Here is a 7,664-nt window from a genome sequence, read left to right as displayed (position 1 = left end):
TCTCCGCACGCTTTTCAACCACTAGTGACTGTGCCTGGTGTCTACCCTTTGGGCAGCCAACCTTTTGGGTCCGTTTGCACTTGGGTAGTTAGTGCTGATGCCTGCCCTCTCAACACCCTATTGCTTCACTGCTCCCAGGACCCCGAGGCCTTGAAGCAATCAGATAACATCCTCCAGGGACTTAGAAATGCAACCTTTCGGCTGACGCAGAAGATGGCGTCTTCGGACGAGCAAAGCCTGGGACGCAGCAAGGATCTTTGCCTCTGGCGGAGCCTGCTTCCAGGACGAGAAAGCGCAGGCTCCCGGGGAGCGGAACCGTACAACAGTGGGAAGTGTAGGTGCAGGCAGAGGACGGAGCCCCCAGCCTCACCCTGGCTGTATCAATAACGATCAGCTCTTCGGAGACAATATAAGTGGGACCTCCAGAAGGGGCTGGTGGAAGGTGAGGACTACGTGCTGCTCCCACCACTGCGAGGAACCACCTGGTCAGCTGGAACGGCCTAGAGCGTGGCCAACCGCCCACTGCATGCCAGGCTGTGGGTTTGCGTGGCATCTGTGAGGTCCAAGTGCACCCAGTGGAACTGCTGCTTGCTCAGCACAGTGATATGGACACACCTCACACCGCTCACTCCAGCCACGCAGACTCCATCGACCTAGTTTTGCATACCGCTCACAACCCATGCGTGGTGAGCCCCTAGGAAGAGACACGGCGTTGGGTCAAGAACACAGAAGGCTCCTTTGAGAGGTTGTACAACACATGTGTCACAGTGTGCGATGCTGCCCTCAAGTCTGGGCAGTTGGTCATCAGGGAGACCCGAAGAAGGATGATACCTGGCCCAGCCAACAGCCACGATGAGCAGCAGGCCGAAGGAGAAGGAGAAATTCCAGGGCCAGCCAGGCATTTGCAGTCTCACCCACCTGGGCAGCACGTGCTTCATGAACTCAGCCCTGCAGCACCTCAGCAATGTGCCCCAGCTCACCGAGTACTTCCTCAAAAACCGCTATCTGCAGGAGCTCAACTTCTGCAACCCGCTGGGCAGGAAGGATGATTGCAGAGGCCGACACGGACCTGGTGAAACAGGCCTGGTCCGGCCACCACCGCTCCATCGTGCCCAATGTGTTCAAGACCAAGGTCGGCCACCTTGCATCCCAGTTTCTGGGTGACCAGCAGCACGACTCGCAGGAGCTGCTGTCATTCCTTCTGGGTGGGCTGCATGGGGACCTCAATCGTGTCAAGAAGAAGGAATACGGGGAGCAGTGTGATGCTGCCGGGCAGCCTGATCAAGAAGTTGCTGTGGAGGGAAACCAAGATGGCGGGCTAGGTAAGCACCTAAACTGCTGCCTTGCACAACAATTTTAAAACAACAACTAAAAGACAGAATGGAAATCATCCAAAACCACAAGATAGCTGGCTGAGTGGAAATTCTACAACTAGAAGGAAAGAGAAAAGCTCAGATCAGAGGAACCGCGAAGCACTGAGGTGCAGAGATGCACATGTGCAGAGAGGAAGGGCGGCCGAGTGCCTGGCAGGCTGGAGGGGAAAGAAAGCCCCCGAATGCACTGAACCCCAGTTCTGACTGCACTGAACCCCAGCTCCAGCCGAAACCCTGTGGATCCAGGCTCATATGAGTGGAGTCTGGACTGTAGAGAAAGGCACACGGTGACTCGGAGACTTGGAGACTCGGGGGAGCTGCAGAGGGCAGGGGTCTGGAGGTGTGGCACAAAGAGGTCTGACTGCGGCAGTTGCCACAGGCTTTCCATAGCAGAAGGAGTCAGAAGCTCCTGACAGCACTGATTCCCAGTTCCAACTACTCTGAAACCCAGTTCCCTGCAAGCCCCTGGGGCACCCACACTCTTACAGGGGAAATCTGGACTATCAGACAGAAACTCAGGGGAGCCATGGAAGGCAGAGGTCTGAGGCGCATGCACAAGGGCAGGGCTGATGGGAAGCCAAGACTGTCAGCTCAGCCCTGAGACTCCACCCCATCCAAGCTGAGCACAGAGGCTTTTGCAATTTTGCAAGTCTGATCCTATAAGACTGTCTTTAATATATAAGGTATCCGGCATAGACACAGCTGATACTCACATCCAATTGGCTTGAAGGTCAATTCCTCCCAGTGACACCAACAATAATCAAGACTTAACTACAACAAAGCTGTACACACTGTCCACAAAGGGAAGCACCAAGAGTGTCTACCTCAGGTAACGGGAGGCCGACCCACCGGGCCATACAGGACATCAAGCACACAAAGCCACCCTACCAACTCAGGGAAGCATCGAAAATGAGGAGAAAGGAAACAGATCACAAACAAAGAAATGGAAGAGAAAAAATGACTGGATATAGAGTTCAAAACCATAGTTATAAGGTTTCTCAAGAATTTCCTAGAAGAGGCCAATAAGTTTAACAAGACCCTCGAGGATATGAAAAAAAGACCAACTAGAAATTAAACATATACTGACTGAAATAAAAAATATTATACAGAGACCCAACAGCAGACTAGAGGAACACAAGAATCAAGTCAAAGATTTGAAATACAAAGAGGCAAAGGACACTCCTCCGGAGAAGCAAGTGGAAATTCTACAACTAGAAGGAAAAAGAAAATCTCACAGATCAGAGGAACCGCAAAGCGCTGAGGTGCAGAGACGCGCATGCACAGAGAGGTGATGAGAAAGACAGAGAGGGTGGTAAGAACATCCCCAAGCCTGGAAACGTGGCTGGGGGCAGCCCCCAAGACCCTGGCCCGGAGCAGGCTGGGCCCAGCTCTGGAATCGCCAGTGGGAGCCGGGCCCCTGCGGACAGCTCTGCTGGACCATCTCACTGGCCCAGAGAGCGTGGTGCAGCACCTATTCACCCTGTAAACAGTGAACTCCAACGGGACCAGTGGCCACCTTAAAGAGGATACTCAGGCCCCGCCTGTATCGCCATCGCCGGGACCCAGAGATGAAGAAGCGTTACTACGACCAGGGGGAGGCTGAGGGCTACGTCAAGCATGACCGCGAGGGGGACGTGCTGAAGAAGGCTCCTGTGCGGCTGCAGGCGTGCACTGAGCTCTTCACCAGCGTGGAGACCCTGGACGGGGAGAAGCCCTGGTACTGCCCAACTGCAAGCAGCCCCAGCTGGCCACCAAGCAGCCCCAGCTGGCCACCAAGCAGCCCCAGCTGGCCACCAAGCAGCACCAGCTGGCCACCAAGAAGCTGGCCCTGTGGACACTGCCCGAGATGCTCATACACCTGCAGCATTTCTCCTATATCAAGTTCTCCTGAGAGAAGCTGGACACTCACCTTTGTGGAGTCTTCTATTAGGGACCTGGACGTCTCCGAGTTTGTCATCAAGCTACAGGACGAGTCTGCCCCGAGCCGTACAAATACGATCTCATTGCCGTGGCCAGCCACCATGGAGGCCTGCGTGATGGACACTACACAACATTCGCCTGCAACAAGGACAGTGGGCAGTGGCGCTACGTTGATGACAACAGCATCTCGCCTGTGACGGAGAATCAATTTGAGTCCAAGGTAGCCTATGTCCTCTTCTATCAACGCCAGGATGTGGCGCGTCGACTGCAAACCGAGCCCCAGCCTGGCCAGCCTGACCCCCAGCACCTCCCGCCGTGACCCCGCTCCGAGTCCATGGATAGAAACGGAACCGCCTCGGCCTACGGCAGGAAAGGAAACTCTCAGTTCTGCCTCTCCCCTGCGCTCCTGTCCCCTTCACCGTGCAGGTGCCCGTGCTGGCATCGCAGGCTCAGTGTGGCCACTGTTCTCCTGGCCGCCTACTGCTCTCTCCCGGGAAGGGGAGGCTGTGTCCTCCGGGCAGTGAGTCCTGCCTGTGCTTGCCCCTGAGAACATTGACCTTCCCGTCTCTCCTACATTTATGGTTGTTCCCTTTCCTGTGTCCTTAACGGGGGTGGGGGGTGGTACACCTCAGCACAGAGTGTATTTTCTTATTGAGACGCTGTACTTTGCGCTGTGTATATATAAAGTGTCCGTGTGTCCCTCGGCAAAAAAAAATAAAAATAAAAATAAAAAAAATGCAACCTTTCTTTGGAGTTAAATGACAACTCTTTCGAAATAATTCTATTTTTATATGTCATATGAAGCCCTAAATCCCAGCTTAAGAAAATTCTGAAGTTATCTGGTCAGCCCTAATTATTGCAGAAATTAACAAAATTTCTACCTTGCTTACAACTACCAGTGCAGTGTTATAGAATGACCAAATTTAAGAAACACAGAACTAACAAGCTGCGAATCTGAGGTGTGTGAGTGGTTTCTTATTTTAAAATATACATTATTTTAAATATATAATTTAAATATATCAAATATCAAAATAAACTCAAATGTATGTTTATTTAGCAAAGAATTATATTCAGGATTTTTATAAATTCCTGCTGTATTATTATTATTTATATAAGTAGTTATTCTAAATCATCTTTTTTCTTATAGCCCTATGGTGTTCAAATCTCTTTTATCCATTTACAACTTAATCACATCTAGTCCCAACACTTCCCTGCCACCCCCTGAGAAGCAGACAGACTCACCAGGACAAAAACAGCAGTGTGGGTGCTAATGCGAACGCTGAGTCGCCAGAAAATAATGACGGAAGGAAACTGTAATCTGGAGCAGATCTGACCAGCACACAGGTCAATGGGGGCTTATACTTCTGGTAAGGGCACATGCAATTTTAAACCCCACCTGTCACACACGAAATTATAAAAAAATAAAATGCATACTTCTTAAAAAAAAATCAAGAAGCATTTCTTATGAGAAATTGAAGAACTGAGCAAACGGCTGTATCTATTGTACTATCCAAACGGCCCCGCCTTCACCCCACGCACTTTCTCCTGGCTCAGGGCAGGGTCATCGCTAAATGTCTGGGGACCCAGTTAAGTGGAGGACCTCGCAGATGTCACCTAGTTTGGCCTCACAAACAGAGAAGCTTAAAACTTTCCCCCAGGCCTGCTGGCGTGGCTCAGAGGTTGAGCATCGACTTATGAACCAGGAGGTCACAGTTCAATTCCCAGTCAGGGCACATGCCCAGCTTGTGGGCTTGATCTCCAGTGGGGGGCGTGCAGGAGGCAGCCGATCAATGATTCTCTCTCATCTTTGATGTCTCTCTCTCTCTCTCTCCCTCTTCTTTCCTCTCTGAAACCAATAAAAATACTATTTTAAAAGGTTCCTATGAAGTAACCTTGAAGAGTCTACTAATACTGTAAGTGGAAGTGAGCTTGAATTCTCCTCTGAGTGTTGTCAGCCATGTTACAAGGTAAAACTATGATAGTCTAGTTTGATTTGATGAGAAGTAACTAAAAAATATTCCAAATTATCAAGAATACTAGTGGGAAAATATATGTACCTTTACTGCCACTAACAATGACCTTTGCCTAAGTGACTACCATGGTTGAGCTGGTGACCAGCTTAGAATGGAGCCAAGACATTAGCAGAGCATTTGAAGATGGGGAGAGCTGACTAGAGGACTTTGGTATGTAGTTTATCACAGGAAAAGAATGCCTGCCCTGGCCAATGCTGCTCAGTGGTTACCTGTAGGGTCTTATGCAAGTACTTAGAACCCTGCCTGGAACTGAGACTTGTATTCAGAACACACACAAACGCTGGCAATTCGGAAGCTGTGCTTAAGGGCGATACTCAATCCATCCTTCAATGGATGTCAGGAACTTGGTGATTAATGGTGAGAAGCTGGTTCAAGGTTTCTGACTGAGGACCAAAGACTTGCTGGCCCAGCACTCGGCAGAGCCCCCGTGTAAAACTGTCCTGAGCTTCAGGCGTGCTGGTCTGGCTAACCTCCAATCTAAATAGCACGTTGCCTCAACATTTCAACCTGGTGAGTTTAGAAAAACAAAACACTGTTTCCACAAATCAATGAGTGTGCTCCCGGGGGCGGGGAATAACTCCTGCTGCTCTGAAAGCACTGGGACGGATCACAGGTTTTTTAAAAAGAAGAAGGATGCGGAGATCTCACTTCCGGGTCTGAATCCAACAGAACTGAGAGCAGGTCCTCAAAGACTATTCCATGTTCTTGGTAGCATCAGTCACAACGGCCAAGAGGTAAAGCAAAGCGAATGTCCACCAATGGATGACGAAGGGGTCAACAACATGGGGTCTGGCCAACAATGGAACAGACTCAGCTCTAACAGGAAGGAATGCCTGTCCCGCCACAACACGGAGGAGCCCCGGGGACGCGATGCCAAGGACAACGGGCCAGTCACAGGCAAACACTGCCGATGCCACCTGGGAGGCTCGCAGAGAAGCCAGGCTCGGGGAGAGGCGGCGGAGCGGGGCTGCCGGAGCTGGGCCAGGGCAGGGGCTGTTCCCCGGTGCAGCCTTTCAGAGCTGCAGGAGGAAACGTTGAGATCTAGTCATATGTGAGGGTACTTAACACTACAGCCTCGCCTTTAAAAGCGGTTAAGGTGAGCAATGTGCAGCTGTGTTTTAGCGCGGCGTCTTACAAAAGACAGACAAACACCCCCTAGTTCCGCATCTGGAAACAGACTTCGCAGTGTCGTTAACAGCACCCTGGTAGCAACCGGCATCCTCTCCCAGCACCTCAGGCAGCGCCGCCCTCATTCCGAGGCGAAGCAGGACTACCTTCCCTCTGCCGCTCTGCCTGCCCACCCAGAGAGCGAGCCTCAAATAACCACGTTAAAGGACTCTCACTTTTATTCCCTCATTAGTTTTCACGCCAGCCCTGTGAGGTAGGTGTTCTTCCCACTTTACAAACTGAGACGCAGAGACGCAGCCGGAAGTGTGGGTGCCAGGCACCTGACAGAAAGTGGCAGAGCCCAGCCTCAAACACCCTCCCTTCCCCTCGACTGCCGCCCCGGGCAGCGGTTCTCACATCCTGTGTGCACAGCACTCCTGAGGAGAACGGGGCGCCTGGCCTTTCACCAGCAGCCCCCCAGGTGCCTCTGAAGCAGGTGACTGGTAAGCGCGCTCCCGAGGAGCCAGCCGCCACGCCAGGCCCGGGTGGGGCATGTGCACCCCAATGCTCTCAGGGGCAGTGCAGTGACCCCGATATTCTACAAGGAACTGACTGCACAAACAGACTGCTCCCTGGCACAAGCAGTTCTGAGGGGAGGAGGAGAGCAGGAAGAAGAGAAAGACTTAACCACAGTCGGTTCCACGGAAGACGGTCCTGCCAGGACCAGCACACAGCTGCCCTCTCGACACTCTGTCTGTCCCTCAGCATCTGGCACTTGGACGCTTGTGCACGCCGAGGGGACTAAACCAGCACTGCTTCTGGAAGGAGGGAGAAGACTGAAGTTGGGCCGGACAGAGGAGCACAGGAGGGAGCACCTGACCCAGAGTGAGCTGCCCAGAGGGGTGGGAACCAGCTGTCCTTCCCAAGGCCCCAGAGCCAGGGCAGAGCGGGCTCAGCAGAAATCGGGTCACAAGGGTAAGAGAACTCTGCACCAAGCAGCCTCCTGCCAGGCCAGTGCCATTCTGACTTCAACTGGATCTTGAGGGCTCAGTAGGTGAATGAGAGGGACAAAATATGAACCAAAATAATCTGAATACAAAGAAAAATGCTCCCTGTGCAAATACATTTATTCTGCAACTAGGAGATAAAATGAGATTTCTATGGACACCTGCGTTGTACTTTTTTGATGGCCTTTAAAAAAGCAACAAATTTGTGCTAATGCGGAAAAATT

At 51.7% G+C, this 7,664-nt stretch overlaps 1 pseudogene across 1 annotated transcript; it reads left to right on the top strand.

Moving 5' to 3' along the window:
* Positions 1 to 208: 208 nt before the first annotated feature.
* On the top strand, positions 209 to 7,664 carry LOC311614030 (ubiquitin carboxyl-terminal hydrolase 11-like; annotated as a pseudogene). Its single transcript has 3 exons — positions 209 to 1,351; positions 2,897 to 3,019; positions 3,061 to 7,664. The product of its transcript is annotated as a ubiquitin carboxyl-terminal hydrolase 11-like (transcript).

This window comes from Pipistrellus hanaki (genome assembly GCF_964339955.1).
Source record: "Pipistrellus hanaki genome assembly, chromosome: 20".
Lineage (NCBI taxonomy): Eukaryota > Metazoa > Chordata > Mammalia > Chiroptera > Vespertilionidae > Pipistrellus > Pipistrellus hanaki.
The sequence above is the reverse complement of the archived record's forward strand: the minus strand, read 5'-3'. Positions and strand labels throughout refer to the sequence as shown.